Genomic DNA, 18,677 nt, shown 5'->3' with positions numbered 1-18,677 from the left:
CTTCAGTACAGCAACCCCCTCAGCGAGCAGTTTTTCAAGGCTGCTCTTGTACATGGCATGAAATTTTCCTCAATCTTGCATTCTGTTGCATAAAACTGTACTTCTAAAAATGCTAAAAATTGTCAGTGGGTAACAAGGAGAATACAGAAAACAGAGAGATGTGTCTGGCCTAGTTTTCCAAATTCTGGGTCTGTGGAAAGTGGTACCTTTCATTTTTGGAGTCAGCTGGAATTCAAATGAAGTCAAGGCTTGTCATTAACATTTTTTCCTTAGCTATAGTTTTGACTATGAGTTGGTTGAGAAGTTACATAGATATTAACATTGTGTTCATGGTACCCAATCAACTCTTGAAGTGGATGGACTTGAGGGATAACTTGGAGAGTGTGTATGTGTTTAGTGAAAAGACAAGTTCTCCTGCTGCAACATGGGTCTACAGAGAGTGTCCTGCTGGAGGTGGTCGGACCCAAGCAGAGTGGACAGGCGCTTGGGGGTGAGTGTGGAGTGTGGGCCATGGCATAGATGAGGCTGCAAAGCAGATAGTGTTGGGATGCCGTGGAGGGGGTGACCGATGAGAAAGGACTAGGCAGGATGGGAGGCTGCAGCGAGGGGAGTGCGCCAAGGCCCAAGATCACTGTGTTTTGTCTGCTGTTACTTTAAAAGAGTAGAGCGAAGACTCTGCTCCAGGGAACAGCAATCAAGCTCAAAAGAGAGCCGGCAGAAAGCCTGCATAGTCCTCCAGAAGCCTCCATCCTGCTCGGCTCCTTGTTGCCCCTGAAATGTGAGTGGAGGAGAGCTTTCCACTTTGAGGCGTGTTGTTGGGAAAGGACTGACCAAGGTTCAGAAATTAAGGAGATTATCAGTCCAGGACAGAGGTGCTGTGAGCAGCTGTGCTCTGCAGTCTGGCCTCAGGACACTGGGTCTTCAGTATTTCCACGACATGACTGTAGAAATACGTCCTGCTAGCTGGGTCTACTTTCCTTTTTTTTTTTTTTTTTTTTGGGTCTACTTTCCTTAATGGGTAATGCTCTGGCTCAGATCTTTGTGAGGAAAAAAGGTTCTTTTGTCTCATAAAATGTTACAGATGCTGCCAAGGTAAAATGCTTTAATTTTATTCCTCTCTCAGAAGATAAACATGGAAAAATGCAATTGGCAACTTAATCTAATATTTAAGATTCACTTTAGGTCCACAGAACATCTAGGGGTTTGTTTTCAAGGAACATCAGCATGGGGACAGGGGACAGACAGGGGGACAGGGGACAGACATGGGGACAGGGGACAGACAGGGGGACAGGGGACAGACAGGGAGACAGGCCGGGTACAGCAGGGCGGGATGAAATTGGGCGTTGCCTGTGCAATGATGAGGAGAAACCAGCCCTGGCGGCTCCTGTCTGAGCTCCCTTCAGTTCACCACTTGGTGGGTTTTCCTCTTTTGCCTCCAGAAAGCAGCAAAGGGCGAGGCCCCTACACACCAAGTTCCAGAGACAAGCAGGACCCAGCTTCCGCCTGGCCCTCAGAACAAGCTGCCTGTTTGTCCACTGATCAGGAGTGCTCACTCTGTGTCATTTCAGCCACTCCAGATCTTTCTATAATCGCAGAAGTTATCACCAGGATCAATTCACACCCTGACATTTAGAAATTGCACAAAGAATGGGCGAGCACTACACCGCTTCTGACATCGGGGCTGAACTGAACGCCTACCTAGGCTGTTCTTGATGCAGGCGTCAGCATCGGTAATATTTTCCCTTCATAAAAGTCCCCGAGAATTTACAGTCAGCAGATGAGATCATATCTTGAAATGGTTAGGATCCACAAGAGGAGAAGGTAAGGAGGGCCTGTCTGCACCGGCGCTCCTGGTATTGAAATGCCTCCGGCACCATCCGGCCTCACACTGGTCCCCGGGCGCCGGGAACAATATTTGCCCGTTGCCATGTAGACGGGGCGGCTGCCAGCTCCTCCATCGGCCTGGACCTGGCCTCTGCAGATAAGGCGCTTATTGTTCCGCTGAGTGTGTGTTGATAAGATGCTCACCCAGGAAGGTGACAGAGAGACCTTTCTGCTGGGACAAAGTAGAGCCACTTGGAGACATTTCTCTGTTGTCCCCCTAACAGCTGCTGCAGAAAGCAAGCCAGGATATGACTTCTTTTCTTTGTTTAGTGAGAGTTTTCCCTTACAGGAATGCACATCTGGAAAGATCAGCCTAAACTGCTTTATTACAAAGCACCCTATACCTGAAATACAGTGGAATAATTCACCCACCCCAACTGTGAGAACCTGCTAAAATATGATGAAAGCATTCCTTGGTGCCTTCATGTATATGTAAAATATACACTTCATATATACATATATTCATTATTGCTACTTAGTGGAGGTTTACATTAGGGAAATTTCCCAAAATTTCAAGGAAAGCAGCTTGGACTGGAGAGGTACAGGCACACACCCCATCTCCAAGCCTTGTGAGCACATGTACACATACACATGCATGGAAGTTTGAGCAACACAGGACTAATGTAAAGCACATGCCAATTTAGGCAGGATTTTAAAACCTTCAAAAGCAGATGTTTTTGTTTTTGTGTTCAGAGAAGTGCCCTACTGTTTTTTCAACTTGTACTGAGTGTGAGTGCATTTTTGTGGGATTGTGTGAAGATTCTTCAGACCCTCAGTTGAAGTTCATGTAATGAACAGAGGCACAGTAAAACAAGTGCATTAGATATTTTTAGCAAATACTTTTTGGTAATGATCTCAGTGTGCCAAATACTAAGAGAAAAATGGAATCAATTCTTTGTCTTAACAAGTAGGATGCCTCTTAGGGCTCAGCTGTAAAATTCCTCAAAAAGATCATTTACTATGATACTAATTATCTATGTACCTCTAATTTGCTCTTTATCACTACTTAAGTAAAGCACAATGGACTTTTTGCTATATATTTGCTTATTGATTATTAATAGAAATAAAAACTAACAAAATAATAGATTCATAATAAAAGTTTCTTACAGAACCATAAGGGACCACAGTGCTTTAAGTTCTGTGCTAGAATACTGAGAAATCTCCACTCTCATCCTGGGTATTTTTCTAAGTGAAAATGAAAAGGTTTTCGGATAATTGAAAAGAACCTCAGTGCACATCCCAGGGCGGGGGGTGCTTCCCTGGTGACTCAGATGGTAAAGAATCTGCCTGCAATGCCAGAGACCTGGGTTTGATCCCTAGGTCAAGAAGATCCCCTAGAGAAGGGAATGGCAACCCACTCCAGTATTCTTGCTTGGAGAAGCCCATGGACAGAGGACCCTGGTGGGCTACAGCCCATGGGGTCACAAAGAGTCAGACACGACTGAGTGACTTCACTTTCACTTTTTAGGGGCCATCCCAACAGGCGGAGTTTCTGGTATTAAAAGAGCGATCTCTTGAGCTCAAACATAGGAGGACCCAGTGATGCTACTGAAAGCTGGCTATTTCTGAAATGGAGCCGCAAGGAACGATGACAGGGCAGGTGAGATGCTGATGCTGGCGGAGCCCCCAGAAAGGGGCTGTGGGCATGGCCCCCGCTGTTCCGAGTCTCCTCCCCAGTTGTGACAAGGGGTTTCCAGGGAAGGGTCCATCACGTCCACAGCCTCAGTGCCTTCGCTGGCCTTTTGGGCTACATGGGCATTCTTCATGCTGCGTGCATGAGAAACACACCTGTGAATGATCCTGATATTTCTATCAACCACACTGTTAAAAGGGAGCCTTTCTACACTGCCAGTGGGAATACAAGTTGGTGTAGCTACCATGGAAAGCAGGGCAGAGGTTCCACGTGCACGCTATGTCGCTTCAGTTCTATCTGACTCTATGACCCTACAGACTCGGCGCCTCTGTCCATGGGACTCTCCAGGCAAGAATACTGGAGTGCGTTGCCATGCCCTCCTCCCGGACCCAGGGATCAAACCTGCATCTCCTATGACTCCCACCTTGCAGGTGGATTCTTTAACACTGAGCCACCAGGGAAGCCACCACAGAGGTTCCTTAAAAGACTAAAAACTAAGAAACATGCTCTAGCAACCTCACTCCTGGGCATATATCTGGACAAATCTCTAATTTGAAAAGACACCTGTGCCCTAATGTTCACTGCAGCACTAGTTACAATAGCCAAGACATGGAAACAACCTACATGTCCATCAACAGGTGACTGGATAAAGAAGGTGTGGTGCATATACACACTATAGTACTAGTCAGCCATAAAAAAGAATGAAATATGCCATTTGCAGCCATATGGAGGGACTTGGAAATTGTCATACTAAGTGAAGTAAGTCAGAAAGAGAAAGACGAATATATGATATCACTTTATGTGGAATCTAAAATATGACACAAATGAACTTACCTACGAAACAGACTCCCAGACACAGAGAACAGACTTATGGTAGCCAAGGGTTGGGGAGGGATGGAGTCGGAGGCTGGGGTTAGCAGACGCAAACTATTATACATGAAATGGATAAAGGAGGCCCTGCTGTATGGTACAGGGGACGATATTCCATATTCCATTATAAACTACAATGGAAAAGAATATAAAAAGAATGTATGAATACCTATGAATATATATATGTATAACTGAATCACTTTGCTGTATAGCAGAAATGAATACAATGCTGTAAACCAACTGTACTTTTTTAAAAAGAACATACAACTCTTTTGCTCAGCACATTCTTACAGCACCTGGTAAACTGGGGTTGGAAGGAAAGAGGGAGATTGCCATCCTCCTGTGTCTGCAGGAAGAACCGTATTTATTAAACAGAACATGTTTATGTTTTCATGGACTCATGGGTCAATACAATTTCAAAAATACAGGTACTTAGATTCGGTCATTATAGGTAAGTGTCTCCCTACAACCTGGAGAAGGGAATGGCAACCCACTCCAGTATTCTTGCCTGGAGAATCCCCAGGACACTGGGCTACAGTCCATGGGGTCTCAAAGAGTCAGACACGACTGAGTGACTAACATGGACATGGACATGTCCCCCTATAAATACTGGAAGAAGTTTATAGCAAAGTCTAAATCTAGAAAAGAGTGTGAGCTAAAATTGGTGTCTCTGAATATATATTACCTTTTAGTAACTGAAACTCGCAATCTCAGAGAAAATTTTCTGTTGGATGATGGCCAAACAGATTAGCTAAATGCTAACAGGCCAGAGCCTTTCTCTTAGCTTATCTCTGATCTATTTCACACTATTATAATCAAAATACCTCCTTTGTGTCCAGAATTTGGTCACAGGATGGGTCAAAATTCTATGGGTATTTTATGAAAGGGTAAAAAAAAGCACTCTATAACATAAACCACACTAACTCTGCAACAGACACCAGGATTATTTGGCTACATTTAGAAGACAAAATTTTCTCAGTGCTATAAAATTTCATGGAGCATATAAAAATAGAGCAAGCAGTCAGCTTTTTGATTATGACAGCTTTTCCTTTCAATTCAAAACAGATTCTCTTCTTTGAGCTCCTCTTTGTTCCCCTGTGGCAGACGGTGATAAGGTAAAACACACGGTTCAGTAAAACACTAGAAAAGCTGGGAAGCAACAGTCCTGCAGCCCAGGAATGGTCTCTTCAGAGTGTAACCCTGACTATGCGCCTTCTTGCTGGAAGCCCATGGCTTCCTCACCCTCTCGGTGACCTTGGAGCTGGCTACCAGCCTCTCCAGCCTCACCCAGGCCCTTTCTGGAGCTTTCCTGCTGCAGGCCAGTTGGACTGGTTTTCGAATAAAGGCCCTGCATCCTACTTCACCTCCAGCCTCACACCGGTGACTCTCTAGGCCTGAGGCTGAACATCTCGTCTGCGGGCCTCCAAGCCTCAGCTGAGGTGTGCGTGGTCTGTGCGGCCAGAGCCCGTGGGGTTCCTCCTCACATCATGCAAGACGTGGGTCATCACCTGCACGCACAGGGCCGGGACGGGCTGTCAGCGTCCCCGACCATGTCCTCAGAACCTGTGATAATGTCCAGCTGGCACAGGTAAAGTCTTAGCAGATATTTGTTTAAGGAACAAGTCTGGGCAGTAGATACTATGCTGGTGGCACTGGTCAGGAAAACAACAGCAGCAGTGGAAGGGCTGGTGTTTTCTCCTGGGTAATGCAGTGCTGCCTTTAGGGAAACGTGGCTTTTCTGGGGAGCAAAGATCATGAGACTGGATCTGTTTTTGATCAGTCCAGAGCCCCAGGACTTCAATCTAATCTGGAGTGATTTTCTCTAAAAACACGAAGACTGAGGCCTCACGTTAGCACTTACATAAATCCCTGTGGAATCTTGGGGGGTGTAGTATACAACCTTATCTAGCCCGCTGTTTTCACTGATCCCCATCCCTGGCTTCAGCCTCCAAACTCCTAATCCCTGCAGGGACTCCTGTCACTAGTCTCCGTCAAGAACGTGGACAGGCTTGTATTTTTATTCCCTATTAGGCCACATACAGATTGTATCTTGTGTCTCCACAACCTGAGAGCTGTGTGTTTCATCACATTTCTGTTTGGGCTGAACAGAGTGCCAGGCTCCAGAGACTGCCAGATCCCCAAAGAGCAGACAAGTGTACAAATGAATGAGTGATAAACTGTTAAGGGGCTTCCCTGGTGGTCCAGAAGTCAGGGCCCCATACTTCCCACTGCAGGGGGTAAGGGTTCCATCCCTGGTCAGAGGCCTACAGTCCCACATGCCACCGGTGCAGCCAAAAAAAAAAAAAAAAAAAAAAAAGCAGTTATACTTTTACAGAAAGAATTATAAGGAGATTGTGACAACACACCCTGGACAAGCTTGGGCCTGGTCACCTCACAAGCTCCGGCTGCAGCAACACTAGAACAGTAGGCCTGGGGATGCTCACTCGGCCTCTTGGGAGAAGGCCCTGAACTACATGCTGCCCTGGGCAGCACAGCGTGGCCCCTCTCATCCTGTGGAGGCCGCGCCAGCTTGCCTCCCACGGATGTCTAGAGTCACCTCCCAGTCAGTCTGCTGCTGCAGGACACAGGCGGAACTCAGCACCTGGGGAGGGGGAGCTGCTTCCTTCCTTGGGAGGGCTGAGCTGCCTCCTTCGTGGGGTCTTGATTGTAATTCCCATCACAGGAGACAAAACGTTCATGTGTGTGAATCTGCAGACAGGGAACCCCCCACTTGCTCACATGCATTTTAACTGAGGAAGAATGGGCTTCTCTTGCTAGAACTTCACACCTGAAATCTACGCATATATTAAAATGACCAACATAAAGGCTTCCCTGGTAGCTCAGCTGGTAAAGAACCCACCTGCAACGCAGGAGTCATCGGTTTGATTCCTGGATTGAGAAGATCCCCTGGAGAAAGGATAGGCTACCCACTCCAGTATTCATGGGCTTCCCTGGTGGTTCAGACGGTAAAGAATCCACCTGTAATGTGGAATCCCTTGATCCTTGGGTTGGGAAGATCCCCTGGAGGAGGGCATGGCAACCCACTCCAGTGTTCTTGCCTGGAGAATCCCATGGACAGAGGAGCCTAGAGGGCTACAGTCCCCGGGGCCACAAAGAGTCGGACACGACTGAGTGACCAAGCACACACACAACACAAAGGAAAGCTGAGGGAGGAAATGAACAAGCTGCTTTACAAACTAGGGCTCCTGGGGCTCCTGGGTGTGCCTGGTTGTGATGAGATGTGGCTGCCATCACTGACATGGGGTGAAAGCTGTCTGATGTCAGGACAGACACCCTGCAGGATGTCCAGCTGTTTCCAAGCAGCTGCACCTCTGTGGCTCCTTAAGTGACCCTGTGTCCACCTGCCGACTGTTCCCCGGCTCCATCCTTCAGGCTGAGCTACAGGGCCCTCTGTCCCATGTCCCTGGGGTCTCTGCTCAGATCGCTGATAGGATCTGAACAGACCCTGATTCCTGTCCTGTTTCTGCCCCCAATTCTCCGCCTGCTCAACTGCCCCTGCCGATGGCCACCTGCCCTCCATCAAGAAGTCCTCCCAGCTCTGCTGCCAGAAATCAGGAGGAGCTCTGCTCACCCCATCTCCACAGCCATGGCAAGCCCCATTTCTAGCTGGACCATCTCTTTCCACTCACATCCTCTCCCGCAGTCTGTCCTGAGTCCAGAGCCACATGTCCCTTCTGAGAGAAACCTCAGGTCACTTAACTCTCTTAGAATTTCCCAGTGAAACCAGAACAAGAGCATCAGGTCCATGCACGGTCCAGCTGTTTCTCTGCCCCTCTAACCCAACCTAGGACCCCCTCTTCTGCCTTCCTCTCTGCTGAGTTGTGGTCCCCGGGGATGTTCCCCCACTGGACCACACACGCCACTCGAAGGACCCTGCATCCCTGCTGTCTCTCAGGCAGCATCCTTCTTTCCCTCAAGAATCAGAACCATCTGAAATGATGCTACTTACTTACTTGTCTATTTTTTTTTTTTAGCTGTCCCCGTCCTCTGTCAGATCATAACTCCTTGAAGGCAAGAACTCAAACTGGTTTGTTCCACATGACCCCTGGGTGTCCCACAGCCCCATCAGTAGTGGGTGAAGGAATGAAGGAATCTGAGATATTTCTCATCTTCTTCACCCTCTGCTTCCTACCTGACATGCTGCAGGTTCAGAAATGATGCATTAAATCACCCAGCACAGCACCAGGAACATAAAGGACCTGAAGTGAGGTGTGGTGTCTGTAGGGAAGTGTCCCTCAGGGTGAGGTGGAGGGAGGGCCCTGGCATAGGAAGGGGTGCTCATGGCTATGGTTCAAGTTCCTGTCTATTTTATTGTGTCCATGACCTGGGAGCTTCCCACCAGCTTCTCTGAGGCTCAGCTTCTTCATCTATAAACTAACCTGGCTGTTACGATGACGGAGCTTAGGCGAGGTCTGAGAAGGCTGAACAGGCTTCTAAGTGAGATTTTGTGATTATGTAGGGTAATCCTTCAATCATGATGGAAGAGATTGTGGTATCTGATTCTCCCCTCTGGTTTTTCCCTTGAAATAGTCTTGAATCTCATACCTGACCTCACTGAGTCCAGGAGGGAGGCTTGGGGACCCTCATTAAGAAGGGGAGGGATCTGTGAGCAGGGACGGAAGTTGTCAGAAATTAAGGGAGACTCTTATGGAAATGTTTTGAACAATTTCTTTCTAACTTAAAAATGACTTTGGAAAAGCAGTCACTTGGCTGCCCACCCTGACCAAGTGGCCAGCTGTTCACAAGTGCCTTTCCCAGCTTTCTTCTGGGGAGGCTCTGGAAGTGAGGTCCTGCATGCCAGCTCCTCTGCAGCTGTGCTGGGAGGCCCAGGGGACAGGGGCACCCCACACAGATGCCCCAGGTGCTTCACCCCACTGATGGCGCATCCTCGGCTCCCTCAGGTAACTCGCTTCCTCAGGCAGAACAATACCAGCCGTCTCACCCTCCGGGTGGCTGTAGCAGAAGGCCACAACTGGAGGCGTGTACAACACACACGCTGACTTCCACTTCCTGGGGCTGGGACGTCCAAGACCATGGCACAGCAGCCTGGGCTTTGAGGAGGCCTTCCCAGGCTGTGGAGGCCCCTGTTCCCGTGTCCTCACGTGGTGGGAGGGGCAAGGGGTGCACGGGGGCCTCTTTTGAAGGGCGCTAATCCCAACTTCATGACCTCTCACCTCCCACACAGGCCCCACCTGCACCTTGAGTGTTAGGTTTTCAACACAGGAATTCTGGAGAGACACAAACATTCAGATCACAGCCCTCTGTATCTATCAGAGTTCTCCAGAGAAACACAGCTAACAGGCTATATCTGTATCTACCATTACCCTCTATTCATCCATCTATCTGTTGAAAGAGGAGGCTCGTTATGTGAATCGCTTTATGCAATTACGGATACAGAGACATGCCACCACATGGCAACACATTGCCAGCCCAAGGACCAGGAGCTCTGATGTCCAGGACAGGAGAAGATGGGCATCCACTCAAGAGGAGAAAGGGGGAGAGACAGTGCAGCCTTCCTCACCCCTCTGTTCCATCTGAGCCTTAAGACTGAATGTCACCTCCCCACCCCACTCCCCAATCCTGGGGAGGACAGATCTTCCCCACTGAGTCCACAGATTCAATGCTGGTCTCCTCTGGACACACCTTCAGCAGCCACACCCTATATGACACCTTACCAGTGCTCTGGGACTCGCTTAGCCCGGCCAAGTCAATGCAAAATAACCATCACAGCAACCAACATCCTAGTTGTGGCAGAACAGTTATGTGTCTGCCTGTGTTTTTCAACAGAATAAAATCCTTGTCCATTTCCAGCTTGGATCAACAAATGGCAAATCCTCTTTCTGTGAAAATGTATTTAAGTGTAAGTTCTCTGGGGATAGGATCGGGTCTGCCTTCCCCAACGTGGTCACACCTGGTCCTCACTGCAAGCCTGGCACTTACTGGATGTTCAGTAAATGGTGATCGGATGTAAGTCTGAAAGGTTCAGTGAGATTCTCCCCGATCTCCCGACAGCAGGCCCACAGACACCCCTCGGGAAGGTACTATGACTCAAACCATTTGAGTGTTTTTCATTTATTTGGTTACTAAAAATCACTGTCCCGATAATTGTACTCTCTGTCTCCAGTGTAAGGAAAACCTTTCAGAGGAAGTGTCAAAGGAAATCTGTCTGGAGAAATGGATAAAAAAGATGTAGTACATATATATTAATGCAATGGAATGTTACTCAGCTGTTAAAAAGAATGAAATATTACGGCAACATGGATGGACCTAGAGATTGTCATACTGAGCGAAGTAAGTCAGAGAGATATTGTAAGACATCCCTTAAATGTGGAATCTAAAAAGAAATGATACAAATGAACTTACAAAACAGAAACAGACTCAGACTTAGAGAAGGAACTTATGGTTGCAAGGGGGCAGAGGGGAAGGGATAGTGGGATGGACATGTACACACTGCTGTATTTAAAACAGATAACCAACAAGGTCCTCCTGCAGAGCACAGGGAACTCTTTTCAATACTCTGTAAAAACCTTATGGTTACTGAGGGGAAGGATGAAGGGAAGGAATAGTTTGGGAGTCTGGAATGGGCATGTACACACTGCTGTATTTAAAACAGATAACCAACAACGTCCTCCTGCAGAACACAGGGACCTCTTCTCGGTTTCATGTGGCAGCCTAGGTGGGAGGGGAATTGGGGAAGAATGGATACATGTGTATGTATGGCTGAATTCCTTTGCTGTCCACCTGAAACTATCACAGCATTGTTAATCAGCTGTACCCTAACACAAAAAGAACAACAACAAACCCCGTCTGTCCTGGATTGTGTGTGAATCTGATCTATTCAGATCCTTTAACCACCCCACATCAAAGGGAACCACACTTCTTGTTACAGGTCTTCAGAAGAATATTCTACAACCTGTTTCAGGTCACCTGTCCTGAGGTTACTGCATTGAACACCATGCTCCTTCAAGTTCCACCTGACATTATATTTTGAGGGCACTTGTATTAACTTCAATAAAATACATGTTGAAAATTCTAAAAGACGCTACTTAAAGTTCACATGGACTCAACTATTTTTAAAGTATCAGGTAAAATGCTTATATATTGTTTTCAAGAGACTAAAAGTTTCGCTACAAGTGGCTCTAATATTTTCACGGCAATAAACACCTTCAGGAGAAACATGCCTATTTGAGCACGTTCTCTTACAATGTTTCAGCTGTGTTTGAATTTTGACATAACTCTGTTTTCTAGTGATAAACATCCAGTGTCAGGGTGGGGCCGTGGTTTACCCAGTTCAACAGCAAATTGTTTTCGCATCCTTTGTCAGAAGGGTTGGGCCAGTACGCCATGCTCTGTATCCCAGTCACTCCTCTTTTCAGAAAAACTGCGCTGAGCATCTCCATTTTCTCGTAGTCTTCCTATGACATTGGCTCACTAACCTGAGAAAGTGACCTGATTTTCAGGGATTAAACACCCCTCATGAAAAGAACCTTAAGGCAGGTACCTTACCGGAAACTATAAAGTGTGAAAAATTTGTTATGGCTCAAAACCCAGGGTTTCTTTTGAACTTTACTGTGTTTTCCTGGAGAAAACACTTCTGCTTGTGTTGTCAGAGGCATTTGTGATCTAGGGCAAGTTAGAGGGAGGGTTTCTGGCGTGGTGTTGGGACCACTCCTCTGGAGTGAATCAAATCACAGGATAACCCGTCCCCTCCAGCTGGCCCCGGGGAACCTCTCAGCCTGCGGCTTCCGGCTGTTCTGTGGAGTCACACTGACCCTTGAGACACACCTAGGTCACGTTTTACAATACGCGGCAGACCATTATTGCTTCCTCTGGCATTTCCTCTGTAAGGCTGATTACAATGAGCCCCTGGCGTTGTGACAGCAGATGCCATTCCAGAGAAATTCCATGTTCACTTCTATAACAGAATGTTAGATGGGGCTTTTCTGGCTTCAGCTTCCTGGTGCACAAGGGTGGTAGACGTCACGTCCGAGTGCGGGTGTGTCACAAATCTGCCTATCCGGGTTTTCAAAGAAAATAAGTAAAACTCATTTCAAGACTCTTGGGCCCTCCAAGGCTGATGCGATGGCTCAGAGAAACATGGCACGGGGAGTCCAGGAGTGAAGTGTTCTGGAGTGGACTTGGGTGTCCTTGAGCATTTTCAGATGAAGGAACCCTATAGGGTCACATGAGGTGAGCACGTAGCCATGGAAACAGGAGGCAGAGCCCTGGGAGCAGGGGTGCCCCGAGTCCTGCTGCCCTGCACTCCATGGGAGGTGCCCGTGTTTGGAGCAAGGCTGCAAACCACAAGCTGAATGGCCCGTTTCTGGTAGACTTTCCACAGTGGTCCCAAGAGAGGTGGGACACCCCAGCCTTTGAGGGCACAAAAGCACCAGGGTAGTGCCCCGCGCTCTGACACCATTCCTTATGCTTGCTCCTAGGCACTGATGCTTGCTTGTCCCTGTTTTCTCAGAGTCCTTGTGGATGGCTCTGAGTTGGGCTGTGATGCTGTGAAGGCTGGTGCTCCTCTCAGCTGTGACTCCCAGGGCAGAGGACGTCCTCCACCCCATGTGTGGGACGTGTACTCTGGCTCTTTCTGGGTGAGTCCTGCTACCAGAGACAAACTTGCAGACACTGACGGCATCCTGCTGTGCTCTGCCTGTGCTCATTCAGACACTCTGCCTCCAGGAGACACGTGTTTAAGAAATGGAAGATACATGTGAACAGAGAGGAAGCTCCTTCGCTTCCTTAGACATTCCTTCTTTGAGAGGTACGCATCCCATGAGCACAAAGTACATGCTGGGAGTTGTGCTGAGAGGCTGTACACATCTTCTCTCTAATCTATAGGACGGATCTTGAGGCTGTTCCATCCACACGCCACGAAGAGACGAGGTCTGAGAGTTAGATATTTTGTCTTCACAATGATCATGCTAAAATTGCAAATTGTGTGGAATTTATTAAACTTGCACAGCAATTTACAAGGTAAATCTCAAGTGTCATTGGTCCATTTGACTGATTTTTATTGAAACATAGTTGATGTGCAGTAATATATGTTACAGGTATACAATATAGTGATTCACAATGTATTGTCTGTCTTCCCCATGTTGTACAGTATATCCTTGTAGCTTATTTTATCCCTTCAGGGGATCTTCTCAACCCAGGGATCGAACCCACACCTCCTTCATTGGCAGGTGGGTTCTTTACCACTGAGCCACCAGGGGAGCCCTGTTTTAGCATGATATCTAACATCTATTAAATATTAATGCATAATGAGTATTAGCTCTTAGATTTCCCTGAAGATGTCCACAGCTTTCTTACTATGGTGTTTTGCGATTTTGTACCCAGAAGGATAATGTTTGCCATTGAGTTTCCAAATAGGGACAATGGGCAGATGAACTGGATAGACTTGCACTGGCCAGTCAGTATTTGGAGCTCCTGCACCTCATGGGTGGGGTGAGATAGCTCAAGGTTCCAGGGGTTCATTGTCTCTCAGTATTAAACTGCCTTAAACATAAAATCTCACACTTGTCCGTAGTTAAATCTATCTCCCTCTTTTTCACCAACTCAAAAAACCAACCAAACTTCCCATCTCTTCCTGCCTCAAAAGGAAAACCCGGGGTAGCTTAGTGTTATCTGCATGATGGAAATGTTGCAGCGCACGTCCTCCTCCAAAGTGCTAACTGCAGCCTCCGAGTCTTCCATTCCTGGCAGTGGTCTTGAGGGAACATTGCTGCCTGATGCTCCATCCTGTAACACAGATCGAGCCTTGGCTTCCTCCCTGCAAACCAGTTCACTACCTGTGGGATGGCTGCTCTAAACCCACTATTCACACTGGCTGTTTTCCAGCAAGTTGCGAAATGTGGCCAACAGTTTGCTGATCCAATTAAAACAAAACGACACACACACACACAAAACAAAGACGTGAAAACAAAAACATCACCCTGGTTTATCTCAACTGCAGTCCAGGCTTTTGAAGGTCCGAATAAATTTATGTTCAGTTTTGTACCCCTCAAGGAGAAGATAATCAGTCACAGTTTAGTGCTATTGGAGCTGCACTACCGTGTTTCTTTTAATAATGAATGCATGAAGTACTCAAGAATTCAACTTGCTCACAAAAAAATTGTGACTCGATTTATAGTTTGAGGTATAATCATGGAACCTTCTTATGAATGAGGTCATACTGCCAATTAAAAAAAGGTAGCTAACCACTTGCTAATTTTAGCCTTGAGTTTCTTTAAATTACTAATGTGATGGGAAAAACCTGACCAAACAATTCACAAAAGAGAAAATCAGAAGACTGATAAACATTTCTAAACACAGTTAATATTCAGAGAGTGCAGATAAAAATGGATTTACTTTTTAATCTATCAAATTAATCAGTTCAGTTCAGTCGCTCAGTCAGGTCTGACTCTTTGCGACCCCATGGACTGCAGCATGCCAGGTTTCCCTATTCTTCACCATCTCCTGGAATTTGCTTAAACTCATGGTTGGTGATGACATCCAACCATCTCATCCTCTGTCTGCCTCTCTTCCTACTGCCTTTAATCTTTCCCAGCATCAGGGTGTTTTCCAATAACTCAGTTCTTCGTATCAGGTGGTCAAAGTATTGGAGATTCAGCTTCAGCATCAGTCTTTCCAATGAACATTCAGGGTTAATTTCCTTTAGGATTGACTGATTTGATCTCCTTGCAGTCCAAGGGACTCTCAAGAGTCTTCTTGAGAATGAATTCTTCAGCGCTCAGCTTTCTTTACTGTCCAACTCTCACATCCATACATGACTAATGGAAAAACCATAGCTTTGACTAGATGGACCTTTGTTGGCAAACTAATGTAATAGAGACTGAAAAAAAGATTCTTCAATTCAGGCAAGAATACAATGATTCAACTGTCTCTTGAACTGGCTGGTATGAAGATACGCTGGAATAATCTTTTGCAAAACAGCAATAAGTTTATGACAGGTACAAAAATTCAAACTATGTAACAAAATCAAATTACAGTGCAGAGATAATGTGAAACTCCCTTCACTGAATTTAGAAAATGTAAAATTTCTTCAAGTGTCTGAGGACTTTGTAGTGGCTACACACCACTGTTGACAAATTATCTTGTAACTCAAAACATGCACTTCTGCCCTAGTAACAAGATACTTGGTTAGAAACCATTTTTTCCTCCACAAAGTAATGGTGGCATAGAAGTAAAACATTCCAGTTCATTGAAAGAACCTGAATTTGGGGGAGAACATCAAACTGAAAAATAAGACTAAATTACTAATTGAAGAATTCATGACATGTGCCTCTTAGCAGACACAACTAAATACTGACCTCCTCCTACAAGACACAGAAATTTGCAGAACACACATTTGGTTTTGAGAACCCATGATTAGTAAACCCATAGCCGAGTGAACCCACTTAGCAGGTGATGAGTCCAGTCTCAGAAGTCCAGGCAAGTGTCTGGCATGGAGACAATTGGATGCTCAGAAACATCTCCACCTTGAAGTTCACTTTGGTTCCAGGGACCTACTGTGTTTTATCAGTTCAGTTCAGTTCAGTCCCTCAGTTGTGTCCGACTCTTTGTGACCCCATGAACTGCAGCACATCAGGCCTCCCTGTCCATCACCAACTCCCAGAGTTTACCCAAACCCATGTCCATTGAGTTGGTGATGCCATCCAACCATCTCATCCTCTGTCGTCCCCTTCTCCTCCTGCCCTCAATCTTTCCCAGCATCAGGGTCTTTTCAAATGAGTCAGCTCTTCACATCAGGTGGCCAAAGTATTGGAGTTTCAGCTTCAACATCAGTTCTTCCAGTGAAGATTCAGGACTGATTTCCTTTAGGATGGACTTGTTGGATCTCCTTGCAGTCCAAGGGACTCTCAAGAGTCTTCTCCAACACCACAGTTCAAAAGCATCAATTCTTCTGTGCTCAGCTTTCTTTAGAGTCCAACTCTCACATCCATACATGACTACTGGAAAAAACATGGCCTTGACAAGACTGACCTTTGTTGACAAAGTAATGTCTCTGCTTTTTAATATGCTTTTTCTAGGTTGGTCATAACTTTCCTTCCAAGGAGTAAGCATCTTTTAATTTCACGGCTGCAATTTGACGGAAAAGTCAGTTTTGCTTCAATTCCACATTTGGCTTTCCCCATGTCCTGAAAGGCTTTATTCTATTTTGTCCAAGATGATAAAGCTAGAGTAACTAAGATATTTGAGGCTGGGGAAGCTCAGGTGACTTGGGTGTGGGAGTTCTCTCTGGTGAGTGGTGTGATTGGAGTACTTAGCACTTTTCTTTGTTTTCTACCTTGTTGAAGATTTTGTGGTTTGACATTGACTCAGACATAGGATTGATGCTTTTGAATTGTGGTTCTGGAGAAGCCTCTTAAGAGTCCCTTGGACGGCAAGGAGATCCACCCAGTCCATCCTAAAGGAAATCTGCCCTGAATATTTATTGGAAGGACTGATGCTGAAGTTGAAGCTCCAATACTTTGGTCACCTGATGCGAAGAACTGTCTCACTGGAAAAGACCCTGATGCTGGGAAAGATTGAGAGCAGGAGACGAAAGGGGCTGACAGAGGATGAGATGGTTGGATGGCATCACCGACTCAATGGACATGAACTTCAGCAAACTCTGGGAGACAGTGGAGGACAGAGGAGGCTTGCAGGCTGCAATCTACAGGGTCGCAAATAGACGGACACGACTTAGTGAATGAAAAACCAATGACAACAGACATAGGAAACTGGGTTAGTATTGACACATCCCTTTTGGGTTAGTATTCTTCCTGGGGACCTTCCTCCCTTTCTCTTTTATGATCACTGCCCTTTTCCCAAGCCTTCATGAATCCCAGGTCCACATTTACGCTGGGCACTGAACAGGATATTTTGGACCAGGGAAAGGTACCATGCTTGGAGAAAAAACTGGGGACTTTAATCCCCAATGGCTCTGGCTAAGTTATATAATTACTCTGATTTTTCTCTATTTATGAGATGCTTACACAAGAATATTGGGAGGAATAAATGTATAAAAATTTTGTAAATAGTATAATTCTAAATACATGGGTTATTATCAGCATCGTGATCACCTTCTTCATTTGGGGGATAGAATTGCTATGTCTTTTGCCAAATGCCACTGCAAAATAAGATATTTAGAAACTCCTTGGTTTTCTGAGGGTTAGTGAGTTGGTTTTTAAGTTCCAACTCTCATTTTTTCCTTGAACAAATGGCCACAAATGTCTAATAGGTACCTTCTCTTAAACTGAATAACCATTTGATGCATAACTTTGGTTTTGCATCTCTCACCAGAATATTGAAATGAATTGTGGGATATATTTTTCCCTAGAAATAGGATACCTCATTTTAAAAAAATTGTTGGGAGAAATCTTAATAAGAGGGAAAGATTGCACTGGGTTCAAAATGTCAAGATACTGTAGTACTAGATATTTGAAAAATCCATGGGAATAAAGGACAGACAAGGTCAACTGGTCAAGTAGTTTGTTTTTAAAAATGGTGTTTATCTAATTGACATTATCATCTCCAACACACATTTAGCTATATAAACCGTTAGCTCGAATCTGTGTTTTGAGACTGTACAAACACTTACATGGAAACATCTGATTTTAAAAAATGGTTGCACACCCACCAGGATGAACATCTGTTTTCCATTGACTGCTTTCTGCCTTTGGCTTAGAATGCAGTAACACTGACTTTTTAAAAAGAGGTGTGATATTACAATCACTTACAAGTATTACAGGAATATCTTTGCAAAAGAAAATAAATTCACTCAAAAAGCATAGAATGTGGCAGTTTAATTAAACAGTAGGTGGCATTCTTGTGGTTTAAATCATCAGGTGGGTGTTTTTTCCTGGGATAGTTATTTTCTCCTCAAGCTTCAATGGTAACTTTCATTTTATTTACCAGCTTCCCTAGATTGTATTTAAATAGTTAACTGTAAGAATACAAATATTTAAGATAATTTTTAAGAATCTTTAAAACAACCAACATGGAGGAAAGTGTTTTATAGTGATTTCACTAGATCTTTATTTTCCTGTATTGTTTCTCAGGACTCTCTGCCTCAGAGCTCTCCTCTTAGACTTTTTCGAGATTTTCTCTCTCCTACAGTGACTCCCAACTGGGCCCACCCACTGGATAACACCCAGGCCATTTCAATCAGACCCTCTAGGGCGGGGGACTGATTGAGCCTCTTCTGAGAGTCTTCTGAGACTCGCACTCAGGGTCTCTCTTTAGAGCAAATGAATCACCAGGAAGAACTTACGTCTTCAAA

The 18,677-nt window shown here is 45.6% G+C and overlaps 1 protein-coding gene across 5 annotated transcripts in view; it reads right to left on the bottom strand.

Annotated features, from left to right (window-relative positions):
* Positions 1-18,677, bottom strand: part of PALLD (palladin, cytoskeletal associated protein) — a 368,664-nt gene that overhangs the window by 288,050 nt on the left and 61,937 nt on the right. The gene's annotated exons all lie outside the window — the stretch shown is intronic.

This window comes from Bubalus bubalis, chromosome 3 (assembly GCF_019923935.1).
Source record: "Bubalus bubalis isolate 160015118507 breed Murrah chromosome 3, NDDB_SH_1, whole genome shotgun sequence".
Lineage (NCBI taxonomy): Eukaryota > Metazoa > Chordata > Mammalia > Artiodactyla > Bovidae > Bubalus > Bubalus bubalis.
Note: the sequence above shows the minus strand (reverse complement) of the source record. Positions and strands in the feature narration are given on the sequence as shown.